Here is an 18856-nt window from a genome sequence, read left to right on the forward strand (position 1 = left end):
AAGGGTTAGGACACAGTGATGGAACAACAATCTCTTGATTGATATTCCTGTTAGTAACTACCTTAGGTAAATCCCAGGTTTAGTACGCAGAACTACCTTGTCTGAATGAAAAATCAGATAAGGAGAATCATAATGGAAGGCAGATAACTCAGAGACTCTTCGAGCCGAGGAAATAGCCATCAAAAACATAACCTTCCAGGATAACAGCTTGATATCAATGGAATGAAGGGGTTCAAATGGAACGCCTTGAAGAACATTAAGAACTAAGTTTAAGCTCCACGGCGGAGCAACAGTCTTAAACACAGGCTTAATCCTAGTTAAAGCCTGACAAAAAGCCTGAACGTCTGGAACTTCAGCCAGACGTTTGTGTAGAAGAATAGACAGAGCAGAAATCTGTCCCTTTAACGAACTAGCAGATAAGCCCTTTTCTAAACCCTCTTGTAGAAAGGACAATATCCTAGGAATCCTAACCTTACTCCATGAGTAACTCTTGGATTCGCACCAATATAAATATTTACGCCATATCTTATGGTAAATTTTTCTGGTAACAGGCTTCCTAGCCTGTATTAAGGTATCAATAACCGACTCCAAAAAGCCACGCTTTGATAGAATCAAGCGTTCAATCTCCATGCAGTCAGCCTCAGAGAAATTAGATTTGGATGGTTGAAAGGACCCTGAATTAGAAGGTCCTGTCTCAGAGGCAGAGACCACGGTGGACAGGACGACATGTCCACTAGGTCTGCATACCAGGTCCTGCGTGGCCACGCAGGCGCTATCAGAATCACCAAAGCTCTCTCCTGTTTGATCTTGGCAATCAAACGAGGAAGCATCGGGAATGGTGGAAACACATAAGCCATGTTGAAGACCCAAGGGGCTGTCAGAGTATCTATCAGCATCGCTCCCGGGTCCCTGGACCTGGATCCGTAACAAGGAAGCTTGGCGTTCTGACGAGACGCCATGAGATCCAGATCTGGTTTGCCCCAACGATGAATCAGTTGAGCAAAGACCTCTGGATGAAGTTCCCACTCCCCCGGATGAAAAGTCTGGCGACTTAGAAAATCCGCCTCCCAGTTCTCCATGCCTGGGATGTAAATCGCTGACAGGTGGCAAGAGTGAGACTCTGCCCAGCGAATTATCTTTGAGACTTCCAACATCGCTAGGGAACTTCTGGTTCCCCCTTGATGGTTGATGTAAGCCACAGTCGTGATGTTGTCCGACTGAAATCTGATGAACCTCAGAGTTGCTAACTGAGGCCAAGCTAGGAGAGCATTGAATATTGCTCTTAATTCCAGAATATTTATTAGGAGGAGTTTCTCCTCCTCAGTCCATAATCCCTGAGCTTTCAGGGAGTTCCAGACTGCGCCCCAGCCTAGAAGGCTGGCGTCTGTTGTTACAATCGTCCAATCTGGCCTGCGAAAGGTCATCCCCTTGGACAGATGTGGCCGAGAAAGCCACCATAGAAGAGAATCTCAGGTCTCTTGATCCAGATTTAGTAGGGGGGACAAATCTGAGTAATCCCCGTTCCACTGACTTAGCATGCACAATTGCAGCGGTCTGAGATGCAGGCGCGCAAATGGTACTATGTCCATTGCCCCTACCATTAAGCCGATTACTTCCATGCACTGAGCTACTGACGGGTGTGGAATGGAATGAAGGACACGGCAAGCATTTAGAAGTTTTAATAACCTGGCCTCTGTCAGGTAAATTTTCATCTCTACAGAATCTATAAGAGTCCCTAGAAAGGGAACTCTTGTAAGTGGTAATAGAGAACTCTTTTCCACGTTCACCTTCCACCCATGCGACCTCAGAAATGCCAGAACTATCTCTGTATGAGACTTGGCAGTTTGAAAACTTGACGCTTGTATCAGAATGTCGTCTAGGTACGGAGTCACCGCTATGCCTCGCGGTCTTAGTACCGCCAGAAGTGAGCCTAGAACTTTTGTAAAGATTCTTGGAGCCGTAGCTAATCCGAAGGGAAGAGCTACAAACTGGTAATGCCTGTCTAGGAAAGCAAATCTTAGGTACCGAAAATGATCCTTGTGAATCGGTATGTGAAGGTAGGCATCCTTTAAGTCCACTGTGGTCATGTACTGACCCTCTTGGATCATGGGAAGGATGGTTCGAATAGTTTCCATTTTGAATGATGGAACTCTTAGAAATTTGTTTAGGATTTTTAAGTCCGAGATTGGTCTGAAGGTTCCCTCTTTCTTGGGAACCACAAATAGATTTGAATAGAATCCCTGCCCGTGTTCCGTCCGCGGAACTGGGTGGATCACCCCCATTAGTAAGAGGTCTTGTACACAGCGTAGAAACGCCTCTTTCTTTATTTGGTTTGCTGATAACCTTGAAAGATGAAATCTCCCTCGTGGAGGAGAAGTTTTGAAGTCCAGGAGATATCCCTGAGATATGATCTCCAACGCCCAGGGATCCTGGACATCTCTTGCCCAAGCCTGGGCGAAGAGAGAAAGTCTGCCCCCCACTAGATCCGTTTCCGGATAGGGGGCCCTCTCTTCATGCTGTCTTGGGGGCAGCAGCAGGTTTCTTGGCCTGCTTGCCCTTGTTCCAGGACTGGTTAACTTTCCAGCCCTGCCTGTAACGAGCAACAGCTCCTTCCTGTTTTGGAGCGGAGGAAGTTGATGCTGCTCCTGCCTTGAAGTTACGAAAGGCACGAAAATTAGACTGTTTGGCCTTTGATTTGGCCCTGTCCTGAGGTAGAGCATGGCCCTTACCTCCCGTAATGTCAGCTATAATTTCTTTCAAGCCGGGCCCGAATAAGGTCTGCCCTTTGAAAGGAATATTAAGCAATTTAGATTTAGAAGTCACGTCAGCTGACCAGGATTTAAGCCATAGCGCTCTGCACGCTTGGATGGCGAATCCGGAGTTCTTAGCCGTAAGTTTGGTTAAATGTACGACGGCATCAGAAACAAATGCGTTAGCTAGCTTAAGTGCTTTAAGCTTGTTCATAATTTCATCCAATGGAGCTGTGCGAAAGGCCTCTTCCAGAGACTCAAACCAGAATGCCGCCGCAGCAGTGACAGGCGCAATGCATGCAAGGGGCTGTAAGATAAAACCTTGTTTAACAAACATTTTCTTAAGGTAACCCTCTAATTTCTTATCCATTGGATCTGAAAAGGCACAACTATCCTCCACCGGGATAGTGGTACGCTTAGCTAAAGTAGAAACTGCTCCCTCCACCTTAGGGACCGTCTGCCATAAGTCTCATGTGGTGGCGTCTATAGGAAACATTTTCCTAAATATGGGAGGAGGGGAAAAAGGCACAGCAGGTCTATCCCACTCCTTGCTAATAATCTCTGTAAGCCTTTTAGGTATAGGAAACACGTCAGTACACACCGGTACCGCATAGTATCTATCCAACCTACATAATTTTTCTGGAATTGCAACCGTGTTACAATCATTCAGAGCCGCTAATACCTCCCCTAGCAATATGCGGAGGTTCTCAAGCTTAAATTTAAAATTAGAAATCTCTGAATCCAGTCTCCCTGGATCAGATCCGTCACCCACAGAATGAAGCTCTCCGTCTTCACGTTCTGCAAACTGTGACGCAGTATCTGACATGGCTCTCACCTCATCCGCGCGCTCTGTCCTTAACCCAGAGCTATCGCGCTTGCCTCTTAATTCTGGCAATTTAGATAATACTTCTGTCATAACAGTAGCCATGTCTTGCAAAGTGATTTGTAAGGGCCTCCCTGATGTACTTGGCGCCACAAAATCACGCACCTCCTGAGCGGGAGGCGAAGGTACTGACACGTGAGGAGAGTTAGTCGGCATAACTTCCCCCTCGTTGTCTGGTGATAATTTCTTTACATGTAAAGATTGACTTTTATTTAAAGTAGCATCAATGCAATTAGTACACAAATTTCTATTGGGCTCCACATTGGCCTTTAAGCATAGTGAACAAAGAGATTCATCTGTGTCAGACATGTTTAAACAGACTAGCAATGAGACTAGCAAGCTTGGAAATACTTTTCTAAATAAATTTACAAGCAATATAAAAAACGCTACTGTGCCTTTAAGAAGCACAAAAAGCTGTCACAGTTGAAATAACAATGAACCAAAATAGTTATAGCAACCAATTTTTCACAGTAAATGTATTAAGTTAGCAAAGGATTGCACCCACCAGCAAATGGATGATTAACCCCTTAATACCAAAAAACGGATAACAATTTAATAATTAACGTTTTTCTCACAGTCAAAACACACTGTCACAGGTCTGCTGTGACTGATTACCTCCCTCAAAATGAATTTTGAAGACCCCTGAGCTCTCTAGAGACGATCTGGATAATGGAGGATGAAGTAGACAGATTGTGACTGAATTTTTACTGCGCAAAAAAGCGCTAAAATAGGCCCCTCCCACTCATATTACAACAGTGGGGAAGCTCAGAAAACTGTTTCTATGCAGAAAACAAAGATGGCCATGTGGTAAAAATCATGCCCCAATAAGTTTTATCACCAAGTACCTCACAAAAAACGATTAACATGCCAAAACGTTTTAAACATACATTTGAAAATTTATGAATTGTTATTAATAAGCCTGCTACCAGTCGCTTTTACTGCAGTTAAGGCTCATACATTATTTCAGTATTAACAGTATTTTCAGAGTCAATTCCATTCCTTAGAAAAATACATTCAGTGTACACACACTCATCAGCCTAATACCAGTCGCTATCACTGCATTTAAGGCTGAACTTACTTTACATTGGTATCAGCAGTATTTTCTCAGTCAATTCCATTCCTCAGAAAAATAATTACTGCACATACCTCATTTGCAGGGGGGCCCTGCATGCTATTCCCCTTCTCTGAAGTTACCTCACTCCTCAGATGAGAACAGCCAGTGGATCTTAGTTACGTCTACTAAGATCATAGAAAACGCAGGCAGATTCTTCTTTTAATGCTGCCTGAGAATAAACAGCACACTCCGGTGCCATTTAAAATAAACTTTTGATTGTAGAAATAAACTAAGTTAAAAAACACCACAGACCTCTCACAGCGACCTATCTTTAGTTAGGCTGCAAGAGAATGACTGAATATGACATGTGAGGGGAGGAGCTATATAGCAGCTCTGCTTGGGTGATCCTCTTGCAGCTTCCTGTTAGGAAGAGATATATTCCATAAGTAATGGATGACCCGTGGACTGACTACACTTAACAAGAGAAATACACTTTTTGAAAAAACGTTACTGTGCCTTTAAATAATAAAAAGCACACACTTTTTTACCAAATCTCAAAAAAACATCCGATCTTTATGATATTTACACCATATGATCCTAATGCTTTGAAAAGATTGCACACCAAGTTTCAAGCCAATTAACCCCTTATTGCCCAAACCGGAGCAAATTGAAGCTGGCCACCGGTTTAACACACTACAGCACAATGCCACAGTCTCTGCTGTGGCCCTACCTTCCTTGGGGATTAGTTTTGGAAAGAAAATAAGCCTCCCTGTAGTCCTCCTGCAATCTCTGGACTCTACATGTGAAGCTGCATGAAGCTGTCTTGCAAAAAAACTGCGCAACTGAGGCGCGAAAATTAGGCCCCCTCCCTCTTCACTCCGGAGTTGTGGGGCCTTCCTAAGACAAATTAGGTGTCTAAAATTATGCCAGGCGTATAAAACCCCTAAAAAGTTTTCCAAACATGATAAACACTTGTGCAAACGTCAGATTATAGTAAAAAATAATCGATTTTCCCCATAACAGTGTCCACCAGTGATTTAAGCCCTTTTAACTAAGCCATCCTTCTATACTGAGTCTCAGAATATGGCTTACCTTCCCACATGGGGATTTCTGTCAGTCTTCTAGCATTACCAAGTCTTGTTAGAAAAAAAGTGACTGAGCATACCTTAAGCAGTAAAGCCTGCAAACTGTTCCCCCCAACTGAAGTTCTCCGGTACTCAACAGTCCTGTGTGGGAACAGCAATGGATTTTAGTTACAACATGCTAAAAACTTTTTCCTCTCAGCAGAAAGCTTCATCACTTTCTGTCTCAGAGTAAATAGTACAAATCGGCACTATTTTAAAATAACAAACTCTTGATTGAAGAAATAAAAACTACAAATCTAACACCACATACTCTTTACCCTCCCGTGGAGATGCTACTTGTTAGAGCGGCAAAGAGAATGACTGGGGGGGCGGAGCCTGAGGGGAGCTATATGGACAGCTCTGCTGTGTGCTCTCTTTGCCACTTCCTGTAGGGATTGAGAATATCCCACAAGTAAGAATGAATCCGTGGACTGGATACACCATGTAAGAGAAAGATAACTTTTTTACTGTAATAGCGCAAAACGTCCCAGCAGGTAAACAGAACAAAATTCAGACATCCCTACACCTCAGCAACTCTGCTGAGGTGCCTACCTGTCAAACGGACTCACTCCCTGGTCTTAACTTTTTTAAAGCTGGAACGATCCGGATGTGCAAGAGCCCAAAAGCTTGCTTAATTTGCAACTAAACCATGCGGTTTTAGAGCCACAGTGTGCTGACGCCTTCCATCTGTGCAGGCTATGGCAGCTACAGAATGGCTGAGAGTTGCGCAGTTAATCTTAGGAAGCGTGCGAACCAATAGCCCCACCCATCGTGGGTGTCCCAGTTAAACAAAATAACTTGATCGGCTTAAAAAGTCTATTAAACCAATAGGAAAATAACCACCAGCAATAGAAAATGAGCTCCCCAGCCCCAGTGCCTGTACTTATGGCTGTCCCCCCAGTACCCTCTAAACAAGAGAGATAGATGTCCCAACACAAGGATCTCTGTGACTGAGCCTTATGTGATATGAAATAAGTTAAAGTGTCCACTTTCCTCTGAGATTACTATTTCCAGAAGAAAAAAAACAAAGTTAGCACTTACCTTTGTATTCTGCCCAACAGGGCAGCTCAGCAGGTTTAGGAGGTCCTCCCCCTCCCATAGCCCTGTGGAAAATGATAAAGCCTGAGTTAAGTGTGCTTAGGCTATCAGGAGAAGGGCAGCATAAATGTATAGGAGGCGCAGTGAGAATTATGTCCCACCAGTTCCTATTGCTCTAAAGTCATCAAAAGCTCTACTGAAGAGACTGATATGGCACTACTATGACAAAGCATCACTCTCTGGCACTACTTTAAAAATAATAAACACTTGATTGAAGAATCTTTTCTAACACCTAACTTTACCTCTTCCTAGCACTAATGTAGGCAAAGGGAATGACTGGGGTGGGAGGGAAGGGATGAGCTATTAAAAGCTCTGGTGCTCTTTGCCTCCTCCTGCTGACCAGGAGGTGAATATCCCATAAGTAATGAAGATGATCCGTGGACTGATCATGTCTTTAAAAAGAAATGTTAGTAGCATGGAGGAAGATATGCCAGAATCTCCATATTAATAATAATGCCTCTCCATATCTCCTGAATTTGAACCCGGACTTAAATCTTATGTTTTTAAAATATGGGCTCAAAAGGGTCTGAAGTTTATTGATCAATTAGTAGATCCACACACCAAAAAGGTCAAAACTTTGACACCTTGGCAACAGATTTTGAGCTGGATAAAAAAACAGGCGCCTAGATTTAGAGTTCTACGTTAGCCGTCAAAACCAGCGTTAAGGGCTCTTAACGCTGCTTTTTACCGCCCGCTGGTATTTAGAGTCAGTCAGGAAAGGGTCTAACGCTCACTTTCCAGCCGAGACTTTTCCATAACGCAGATCCCCTTACGACAATTGCGTGTCCTATCTTTTCAATGGGATCTTCCTAACGCCGGTATTTAGAGTCTTGGCTGAAGTGAGCGTTAGAACTCTAACGACAAAACTCCAGCCGCAAAAAAAAGTAAGGAGTTAAGAGCTTTCTGGGCTAACGCCGGTTCATAAAGCTCTTAACTACTGTGCTCTAAAGTACACCAACACCCATAAACTACCTATGTACCCCTAAACCGAGGCCCCCCCCACATCGCCACCACTCTAATAAAAAAAATTAACCCCTAATCTGCCGACCGCACACCGCCGCCACATATATTATCCCTATGTACCCCTAATCTGCTGCCCCTAACATCGCCGACCCCTATATTATATTTATTAACCCCTAATCTGACCCCCCCCAACGTCTCCGCTACCTTACCTACACTTATTAACCCCTAATCTGCCGACCGGACCTCGCCACCACTATAATCAATGTATTAACCCCTAAACCGCCGCACTCCCGCCTCAAAAACCCTATAATAAATAGTATTAACCCCTAATCTGCCCTCCCTAACATCTTTGACACCTAACTTCAAGTATTAGCCCCTAATCTGCCGACCGGACCTCGCCGCTACTCTAAAAAATGTATTATCCCCTAAAGCCAAGTCTAACCCTAACACTAACACCCCCCTAAGTTAAATATAATTTTTATCTAACAAAATAAATTAAATCTTATTAAATAAATTATTCCTATTTAAAGCTAAATACCTGTAAAATAAACCCTAATATAGCTACAATATAATGAATAATTATATTGTAGCTATTTTAGGATTTATATTTATTTTACAGGCAACTTTGTATTTATTTTAACTAGGTACAATAGCTATTAAAATAGTTATTAACTATTTAATAGCTACCTAGTTAAAATAATTACCAAATTACCTGTAAAATAAATCCTAACCTAAGTTACAATTAAACCTAACACTACACTATCAAATAAATTAACTAAACTACCTACAATTACCTACAATTAAATCAACTAAATTAAATTACAAAAAAAAAACACTAAATTACAAAAAATAAAAAAAAGATTACAAGAATTTTAAACTAATTACACCTACTCTAAGCCCCCTAAAAAAATAACAAAGCCCCCCAAAATAAAAAAATGCCCTACCCTATTCTAAAATAAAAAGTTAACAGCTCTATTACCTTACAAGCCCTTAAAAGGGCTTTTTGCGGAGCATGCCCCAAAGAAATCAGCTCTTTTGCCTGTAAAAAAAAACATACAATACCCCCCCCCAACATTACAACCCACCACCCACATACCCCCTAATCTAACCCAAACCCCCCTTAAATAAACCTAACACTAAGCCCCTGAAGATCTCCCTACCTTGTATTCACCCAGCCGGGTATCACCGATCCGTCCAGAAGAGGTCCTCCAGAGGGTCCGAAGTCTTCATCCTATCCAGCCAGAAGAGGTCCTCCAGAGGCTCGGGAGTCTTCATCCAGACGCCATCTTCTATCTTCTTCCATCCGGAGCGGGTCCATCTTGAAGCAGCCGGCGCGGATTCATCCTCTTCTAACGACGTCCTAGGATTCTATCAGCCAATCGGAATTAAGGTAGAAAAAAAATCTGATTGGCTGATTGAATCAGCCAATCAGATTCAAGTTCAATCGGATTGGCTGATCTATCATCAGGTTAATGAGATCCCAAATAGTAAAACTCATCTGATAGAGGATAATTATATGCTACCAACATTAGCAGCATGAAATTTTGTAAATGTGAGTAAATAAGGTCAGTAATTTCACCCATAGAGTGGCAGATACCATCTTATGAGGCTAAATCTAAGCAACATTGCATGGCATTCAGGAGATCAACACGAAACACTGTACATGTGAAATCTGGTGAGCTTTAAAGTTATACAAATACAGATAGAAGGGGAAGACCTTCTAAGGGGGAAAAAACATAATTTATGCTTACCTGATAAATTCCTTTCTTCTGTAGTGTGATCAGTCCACGGGTCATCATTACTTCTGGGATATTACTCCTCCCCAACAGGAAGTGCAAGAGGATTCACCCAGCAGAGCTGCATATAGCTCCTCCCCTCTACGTCACTCCCAGTCATTCGACCAAGGACCAACGAGAAAGGAAAAGCCAAGGGTGAAGTGGTGACTGGAGTATAAATTAAAAAATATTTACCTGCCTTAAAAACAGGGCGGGCCGTGGACTGATCACACTACAGAAGAAAGGAATTTATCAGGTAAGCATAAATTATGTTTTCTTCTGTTAAGTGTGATCAGTCCACGGGTCATCATTACTTCTGGGATACCAATACCAAAGCAAAAGTACACGGATGACGGGAGGGATAGGCAGGCTCTTTATACAGAAGGAACCACTGCCTGAAGAACCTTTCTCCCAAAAATAGCCTCCGATGAAGCAAAAGTGTCAAATTTGGAAAATTTGGAAAAAGTATGAAGCGAAGACCAAGTTGCAGCCTTGCAAATCTGTTCAACAGAGGCCTCATTCTTGAAGGCCCAAGTGGAAGCCACAGCTCTAGTAGAATGAGCTGTAATTCTTTCAGGAGGCTGCTGTCCAGCAGTCTCATAAGCTAAACGAATTATGCTACGAAGCCAAAAAGAAAGAGAGGTAGCGGAAGCTTTTTGACCTCTCCTCTGCCCAGAGTAAATGACAAACAGAGAAGACGTTTGTCGAAATTCCTTAGTTGCCTGTAAGTAAAATTTTAGAGCACGGACTACATCCAGGTTGTGCAGTAGACGTTCCTTCTTTGAAGAAGGATTTGGGCATAAAGAAGGAACAACAATCTCTTGATTGATATTCCTGTTAGTAACTACCTTAGGTAAGAACCCAGGTTTAGTACGCAGGACTACCTTATCCGAATGAAAAATCAAATAAGGAGAATCACAATGTAAGGCTGATAATTCAGAGACTCTTCGAGCCGAGGAAATAGCCATTAAAAATAGAACTTTCCAAGATAACAACTTTAGATCAATGGAATGAAGGGGTTCAAACGGAACGCCCTGTAAAACATTAAGAACAAGGTTTAAACTCCATGGTGGAGCAACAGTTTTAAACACAGGCTTAATTCTGGCCAAAGCCTGACAAAAAGCCTGGACGTCAGGAACTTCTGACAGACGTTTGTGTAACAGAATGGACAGAGCTGAGATCTGTCCCTTTAATGAACTAGCAGATAAACCCTTTTCTAAACCTTCTTGTAGAAAAGACAATATCCTAGGAATCCTAACCTTACTCCAAGAGTAACCTTTGGATTCACACCAATATAGATATTTACGCCATATCTTATGGTAAATCTTTCTGGTAACAGGTTTCCTAGCCTGTATTAAGGTATCAATAACTGACTCAGAAAATCCACGTCTTGATAAAATCAAGCGTTCAATTTCCAAGCAGTCAGCTTCAGAGAAGTTAGATTTTGATGTTTGAAGGGACCCTGTATCAGAAGGTCCTGTTTCAGAGGTAGAGACCAAGGTGGACAGGATGACATGTCCACCAGGTCTGCATACCAAGTCCTGCGTGGCCACGCAGGTGCTATTAGAATCACTGATGCTCTCTCTTGTTTGATTCTGGCAATCAATCGAGGAAGCAACGGGAAGGGTGGAAACACGTAAGCCATCCTGAAGTCCCAAGGTGCTGTCAGAGCATCTATCAGGACTGCTCCTGGATCCCTGGATCTGGACCCGTAACGAGGAAGCTTGGCGTTCTGTCGAGACGCCATGAGATCTATCTCTGGTTTGCCCCAACGTCGAAGTATTTGGGCAAAGACCTCCGGATGAAGTTCCCACTCCCCCGGATGAAAAGTCTGACGACTTAAGAAATCCGCCTCCCAATTCTCCACTCCCGGGATGTGGATTGCTGACAGGTGGCAAGAGTGAGACTCTGCCCAGCGAATTATCTTTGATACTTCCATCATAGCTAGGGAGCTTCTTGTCCCTCCCTGATGGTTGATGTAAACTACAGTCGTGATGTTGTCCGACTGAAACCTGATGAACCCCCGAGTTTTCAACTGGGGCCAAGCCAGGAGGGCATTGAGAACTGCTCTCAATTCCAGAATGTTTATTGGCAGGAGACTCTCCTCCTGACTCCATTGTCCCTGAGCCTTCAGAGAATTCCAGACGGCACCCCAACCTAGAAGGCTGGCGTCTGTTGTTACAATTGTCCAGTCTGGTCTGCTGAATGGCATCCCCCTGGACAGATGTGGCCGAGAAAGCCACCATAGAAGAGAATTTCTGGTCTCTTGATCCAGATTCAGAGAAGGGGATAAGTCTGAGTAATCCCCATTCCACTGACTTAGCATGCACAGTTGCAGTGGTCTGAGGTGTAAGCGTGCAAAGGGTACTATGTCCATTGCCGCTACCATTAAGCCGATTACCTCCATGCATTGAGCCACTGACGGGTGTTGAATGGAATGAAGGGTGCGGCAAGCACTTTGAAGTCTTGTTAGCCTGTCCTCTGTCAGGTAAATCTTCATTTCTACAGAATCTATAAGAGTCCCCAGGAAGGGAACTCTTGTGAGTGGAACGAGTGAACTTTTCTTTTCGTTCACCTTCCATCCATGTGACCTTAGAAATGCCAGCACTAACTCTGTATGAGACTTGGCAGTTTGAAAGCTTGAAGCTTGTATCAGAATGTCGTCTAGGTATGGAGCTACCGAGATTCCCCGCGGTCTTAGTACCGCCAGAAGAGCACCCAGAACCTTTGTGAAGATTCTTGGAGCTGTAGCCAATCCGAATGGAAGAGCCACAAACTGGTAATGCCTGTCTAGGAAGGCAAACCTTAGGTACCGATAATGATCTTTGTGAATCGGTATGTGAAGGTAAGCATCTTTTAAATCTACAGTGGTCATGTACTGACCCTCTTGGATCATAGGTAAAATTGTCCGAATAGTCTCCATCTTGAACGATGGAACTCTTAGGAATTTGTTTAGGATCTTTAAGTCCAGGATTGGTCTGAAAGTTCCCTCTTTTTTGGGAACCACAAACAGATTTGAGTAAAACCCCTGTCCCTGTTCCGATCGTGGAACTGGATGGATTACTCCCATTAACAAGAGCTCTTGTACGCAGCGTAGAAACGCCTCTTTCTTTGTCTGGATTGTTGACAATCTTGACAGATGAAATCTCTCTCTTGGAGGAGAGTATTTGAAGTCCAGAAGGTATCCCTGAGATATTATCTCTAGCGCCCAGGGATCCTGAACATCTCTTGCCCAAGCCTGGGCGAAGAGAGAAAGTCTGCCCCCCACTAGATCCGATCCCGGATCGGGGGCCCTCAATTCATGCTGTTTTAGGGGCAGCAGCAGGTTTCCTAGTCTGCTTGCCCTTGTTCCAGGACTGGTTAGGTTTCCAGCCTTGTCTGTAGCGAGCAACAGCTCCTTCCTGTTTTGGTGCAGAGGAAGTTGATGCTGCTCCTGCTTTGAAATTACGAAAGGAACGAAAATTAGACTGTCTAGTCTTGGCTTTGTCCTGAGGCAGGGCATGGCCTTTACCTCCTGTAATGTCAGCGATAATCTCTTTCAACCCGGGCCCGAATAAGGTCTGCCCTTTGAAAGGTATATTAAGCAATTTAGACTTAGAAGTAACATCAGCTGACCAGGATTTTAGCCACAGCGCCCTGCGTGCCTGAATGGCGAATCCTGAATTCTTCGCCGTAAGTTTAGTAAGATGTACTACGGCCTCCGAAATGAATGAATTAGCTAGTTTAAGGACTCTAAGCCTGTCCGTAATGTCGTCCAGAGTAGCTGAACCAATGTTCTCTTCCAGAGACTCAATCCAGAATGCCGCTGCAGCCGTGATCGGCGCAATGCAGGCAAGGGGTTGCAATATAAAACCTTGTTGAACAAACATTTTCTTAAGGTAACCCTCTAATTTCTTATCCATTGGATCTGAAAAAGCACAGCTATCCTCCACCGGGATAGTGGTACGCTTAGCTAAGGTAGAAACTGCTCCCTCCACCTTAGGGACCGTTTGCCATAAGTCCCTTGAGGTGGCGTCTATTGGAAACATTTTTCTAAATATCGGAGAGGGTGAGAACGGCACACCGGGTCTATCCCACTCCTTAGTAACAATTTCAGTAAGTCTCTTAGGTATAGGAAAAACCTCAGTACTCGTCGGTACCGCAAAATATTTATCCAACCTACACATTTTCTCTGGTATTGCAACTGTGTTACAATCATTCAGAGCCGCTAACACCTCCCCTAGTAATACACGGAGGTTTTCCAGTTTAAATTTAAAATTTGAAATATCTGAATCCAGTCTGTTTGGATCAGAACCGTCACCCACAGAATGAAGTTCTCCGTCCTCATGTTCTGCCACCTGTGACGCAGTGTCTGACATGGCCCTAATATTATCAGCGCACTCTGTTCTCACCCCAGAGTGATCACGCTTACCTCTTAGTTCTGGTAATTTAGCCAAAACCTCAGTCATAACAGTAGCCATATCCTGTAATGTGATTTGTAATGGCCGCCCAGATGTACTCGGCGCTACAATATCACGCACCTCCCTCTGAGCGGGAGATGTAGGTACTGACACGTGAGGCGAGTTAGTCGGCATAACTCTCCCCTCGTTGTTTGGTGAAATTTGTTCAATTTGTACAGATTGACTTTTATTTAAAGTAGCATCAATACAGTTAGTACATAAATTTCTATTGGGCTCCACTTTGGCATTGCAACAAATGACACAGGTATCATCCTCTGAATCAGACATGTTTAACACACTAGCAAATAAACTTGCAACTTGGAAATACAATTCAATTAGAATAATATTAAAACGTACTGTGCCTTTAAGAAGCACAGAAGATCTATGACAGTTGAAAATTAATAAATTGAAACAGTTATAGCCTCAATCCTTGTAAACAACACAACTTTAGCAAAGGTTTAATCCCATTAGCAAAGATAACAAATTCTGAAAGCAGGAAACAAATTACAGAATAAACGTTTTTTATCTCAGTCAAACTATAATTCTCACAGCTCTGCTGAGAGAAATTACCTCCCTCAAAATAAGTTTTGAAGACCCCTGAGCTCTGTAGAGATGAACCGGATCATGCAGGGAATACAATGAGTTGCTGACTGAAATATTTGATGCTTAGTAAAAGCGCCAAAAAACGGCCCCTCCCCCTCACACACAGCAGTGAGGGAGAACAGAAACTGTCAGAAAACAGATTAAGCAACTGCCAAGTGGAAAAATAGTGCCCAAACATTTATTCACTCAGTACCTCAGCAAATGAAAACGATTTTACATTCCAGCAAAAACGTTAAACATAATCTCTAGTTATTAAACAGCTTTATGTATTTCTTACAGTGTAATTCTAGTGAAGTACCATTCCCCAGAATACTGAAGTGTAAAGTATACATACATGACATTATATCGGTATGGCAGGATTTTCTCATCAATTCCATTGTCAGAAAATAAAAACTGCTACATACCTCTATGCAGATTCATCTGCCCGCTGTCCCCTGATCTGAAGTTTACCTCACTCCTCAGATGGCCGAGAACAGCAATATGATCTTAACTACTCCGGCTAAAATCATAGCAAAACTCTGGTAGATTCTTCTTCAAACTCTGCCAGAGAGGTAATAACACACTCCGGTGCTATTTTAAAATAACAAACTTTTGATTGAAGATATAAAACTAAGTATAATCACCATAGTCCTCTCACACATCCTATCTAGTCGTTGGGTGCAAGAGAATGACTGGGAGTGACGTAGAGGGGAGGAGCTATATGCAGCTCTGCTGGGTGAATCATCTTGCACTTCCTGTTGGGGAGGAGTAATATCCCAGAAGTAATGATGACCCGTGGACTGATCACACTTAACAGAAGAAAACACTTCCTGCTGTACTGATAGAGCTCTCAACACCAAAGGAGGCGGGGACATTTTTATCTTTTCTATTACTAAACCTCCAGCTATTGAGGTACGTTGTACTAAACCCTTTACATATCAGAGGGCTTTTGGTAACAATGTCTTCCAGTACACCAACAAAAGGAGATAAAGCCTACAAACCGACCAACTTGAACACCTTCTTTAAAACCTCTCAAAACCATAAAACACAGATCACAGCAGATATGGGCTCAGAAGAACAGGATGAGCTATATTCAGACTCCATACAATTGGAAGATGATCAGACACCAGTAACAAAAGCTGATCTGAAAGCTTTGGTCTCCAAAAAGGATATATCAGCAAATTTTGAAAAGCTGTAGAATAAAATAGATAATATGCACACATCTATAACAAAGAGTCTTTCTGAAATCAAAACTGAAAATGCCGACTTGGGAGGTAGAATTGATTCCCTAGAGGAGCACACAGACACCATTTTAATGAGATGCAAGAAAAACTAAAATCTCAATATTTCATTTACGCCAATAAGCCGGATACATTTTTGGCACACAAAATTAGAGAGCGTCATAAAGCAGCAACTATCTCACTTATTGAGAAGTCAGACAAATCCTTACCCTCCCACCCACGAGAAATAGTAGACACGTTTGCAGATTACTATGGGGAATTATAATATGGACAAAAAGATACACCCGAAGTGGAGAAATCCACAACTGAGTACTTGGAGGATACTCCTCTACAAACTCTATCAGAAGATAAAAAGAAGATAAAAGCAACTTTAAAATGCCCCCATAACAAAATCAGAGGTGATTCTCTCTATTAAGGCGCTTAAACCTGGAAAGGTTGCAGGCCCAGATGGCTTTCCAGGCGAAAACTATAAACTATTTGAAAAAAACTCATACCTCACTTAACCAAATTCTACAACTATATTATGGAGGGACATTCAATTCCCCCTGAATTGCTACAGGCCAAGATTGTAGTCATACCTAAACCAGATAGAGACCCCAAAAAAATCGCACAATTTCCCTCATCAAACAGGACATGAAGATTTTTACTAAAATTCTGGCCAACAGACTCAAACATATTCTACCTGGCTTGGTCCACATGGATCAGGTAGGTTTTATTAAAGACAGAGAAGCCCCAGACAATATTAGACGGTTAATAACTATTATCCATTACTTGAATTAATCGAGAATGTCTTCTTTGCACCTTGCGTTGGATGCAGAGAAAACGTTTAATAGAGTAGATTGGCACTATATGCTATCGACACTTGCCCACATGAGTTTTGATGGTCGGTTTATTAATGCCTTGAAGGCGATATATGCCTCACCAACTGCCCAGGTATCCTCAGCAGGATACAAATCTAAGTAATTCCCAATTCTAAACGGCACAAGACAAGGATGCCCATTATCCTCTTTTTAATTCAAACTTTGCATTGAACCCCTGGCGGCAAGAATTAGATCCAATCCAGATATCTCGGGAGTTGCGATCAAAGGCTCTGAATACAAGTTGACGCTCTTCGCGGATATTTTACTCACTATTACTAAACCGCTTTTGTCCCTCCCTAATCTATATGACGTACTAAACAAAATTCTCTGCCATCTCAGGATATAGATTTATTTAGATAAATGTGACATACTACCTATAGAGATCCCCCCTCACACAAAAATTATTAGAGATTAATTTTGAACTACAACAAACTAAACAATCTCTGAAATATTTGGGTGTGCACCCAACAACACAGGTCCAGCAATTATATAAATTAAACTACACTCCATTATAGAAGTCCATCAGAAAACACCTCCAAAAGTGGAGGGGCTGTAATTTCTCCTAGTTGGGACGGATGTCCACGATCAAGATGAATATACTACCACGTCTTCTATATCTTTTCAGGGCCCTTCCAATTAAATTTATATACCCCGAACTCACAGCCATGTAATCAGAAATTCTAGCATTCATTAGAGGTAAAAAAACAGCTAGGATATTGAATATAATAATGACAAAACACAAAAATTTGGGTGGCCTGGGAGCACCTAATTTAATAGATTACTACAGGGCAGCAAGGCTAGCTCAAAATACTTTAATCTGTAGATCAGCTAGGGAAGCCATATGGATAAAAATAGAGGCAGACATGGGAGGGTGGGACATTCCCGATGCAATTCTCTGGGATAAACACTCAACTCGACAGGCGGGGATAGTTAAATCTCCTAGGACAGAAGCCACAAGATACATGTGGTCTGAAATTGCATTGAAAAAAAGGAATGTCGCCAATCAAATCCATCCTAATGCCAATTAGATACTTATTGACGAGGGAATTCCATAGAGACATAGGCAAATGGGATAATAAAGGCTTGTATAGGGTAGCAGAACTTCTTATACAAAATAAAATAATGACATTTTCTCAAGTCCAGGAAAAATTATCCCCTATTACAGTACATTGGTATTTATACATCCAGGTATCCTCCTCCCTAAACAAATTTCTCAAATCAGTTACTAGTAAAACTAAAACCATACTAGAAAATATTTGCGCTTCACCAACCAGACCAAAGCACACTATTTCCAAATTATATGTAGACATACGAAGCATGGGAAACCCATCCAAAAACTCTGTAGTGCTCAAGTGGGAATCAGAACTTGTGGGAATCAGAAATTCTATGGATAAGGACGCATGGGATAATATTTTCGACTCAGCCACTAGAGGCCTAATGAGCGCAGACCGTAAAGAGAACTCTTTAAAGACCATATTTAGAAGGTACCTGACTCCCTTGAGAACTTCACATATGACTCAAAACAAATCTCGACAATGTTAAAGAGGATGTAACAAGATAGGTACATATAAACATATGTGGTGGGAATGTGGGGAAGTTCAAACAATCTGGAGATTACTCTCTACCTTGCTTAGTTATCTATTAGATGAGCACCTACAACTTACCATTACACAAGCACTTCTCCATGAACGTATTCAGAAGTTTAACAGACCCATTAACACATTTATCAAAATTTTATGTACAGTAACAAGATCTTATATAGCAAAATATTGGAAGGTTGGCACCCCATCATGGGCGGAAGTAAAAAATAAAATCCAATACACATATAGAATGTATGATTCTGCGGCCTGGTCATTGGGTACAAGAGAAACTAATGATGAAGTGTGGTTTTATTGAAATCTCAGAAACTGTTTTAGTTACGTTAGGTAATACTGTTGTCAAGAGGTAATTGACATAAGACATTTATTGACCCAGGAAATGAATGGGAGCTCCCATGATGATATATATCAGGTTCATATTTTTTTTCTTCACCTTAACTCAGCCTTTGACATCCTATTTTTGTTTAAGTTTATGTTACAGTTGTTTAT

General features: G+C 42.2%; 1 protein-coding gene across 1 annotated transcript in view; it reads right to left on the minus strand.

Moving 5' to 3' along the window:
• The window catches only part of TOPBP1 (DNA topoisomerase II binding protein 1), an 872354-nt gene that overhangs the window by 782443 nt on the left and 71055 nt on the right, over positions 1-18856 (minus strand). The window lies entirely within an intron of this gene.

This window comes from Bombina bombina, chromosome 5 (genome assembly GCF_027579735.1).
Source record: "Bombina bombina isolate aBomBom1 chromosome 5, aBomBom1.pri, whole genome shotgun sequence".
NCBI classification, from domain to species: domain Eukaryota; kingdom Metazoa; phylum Chordata; class Amphibia; order Anura; family Bombinatoridae; genus Bombina; species Bombina bombina.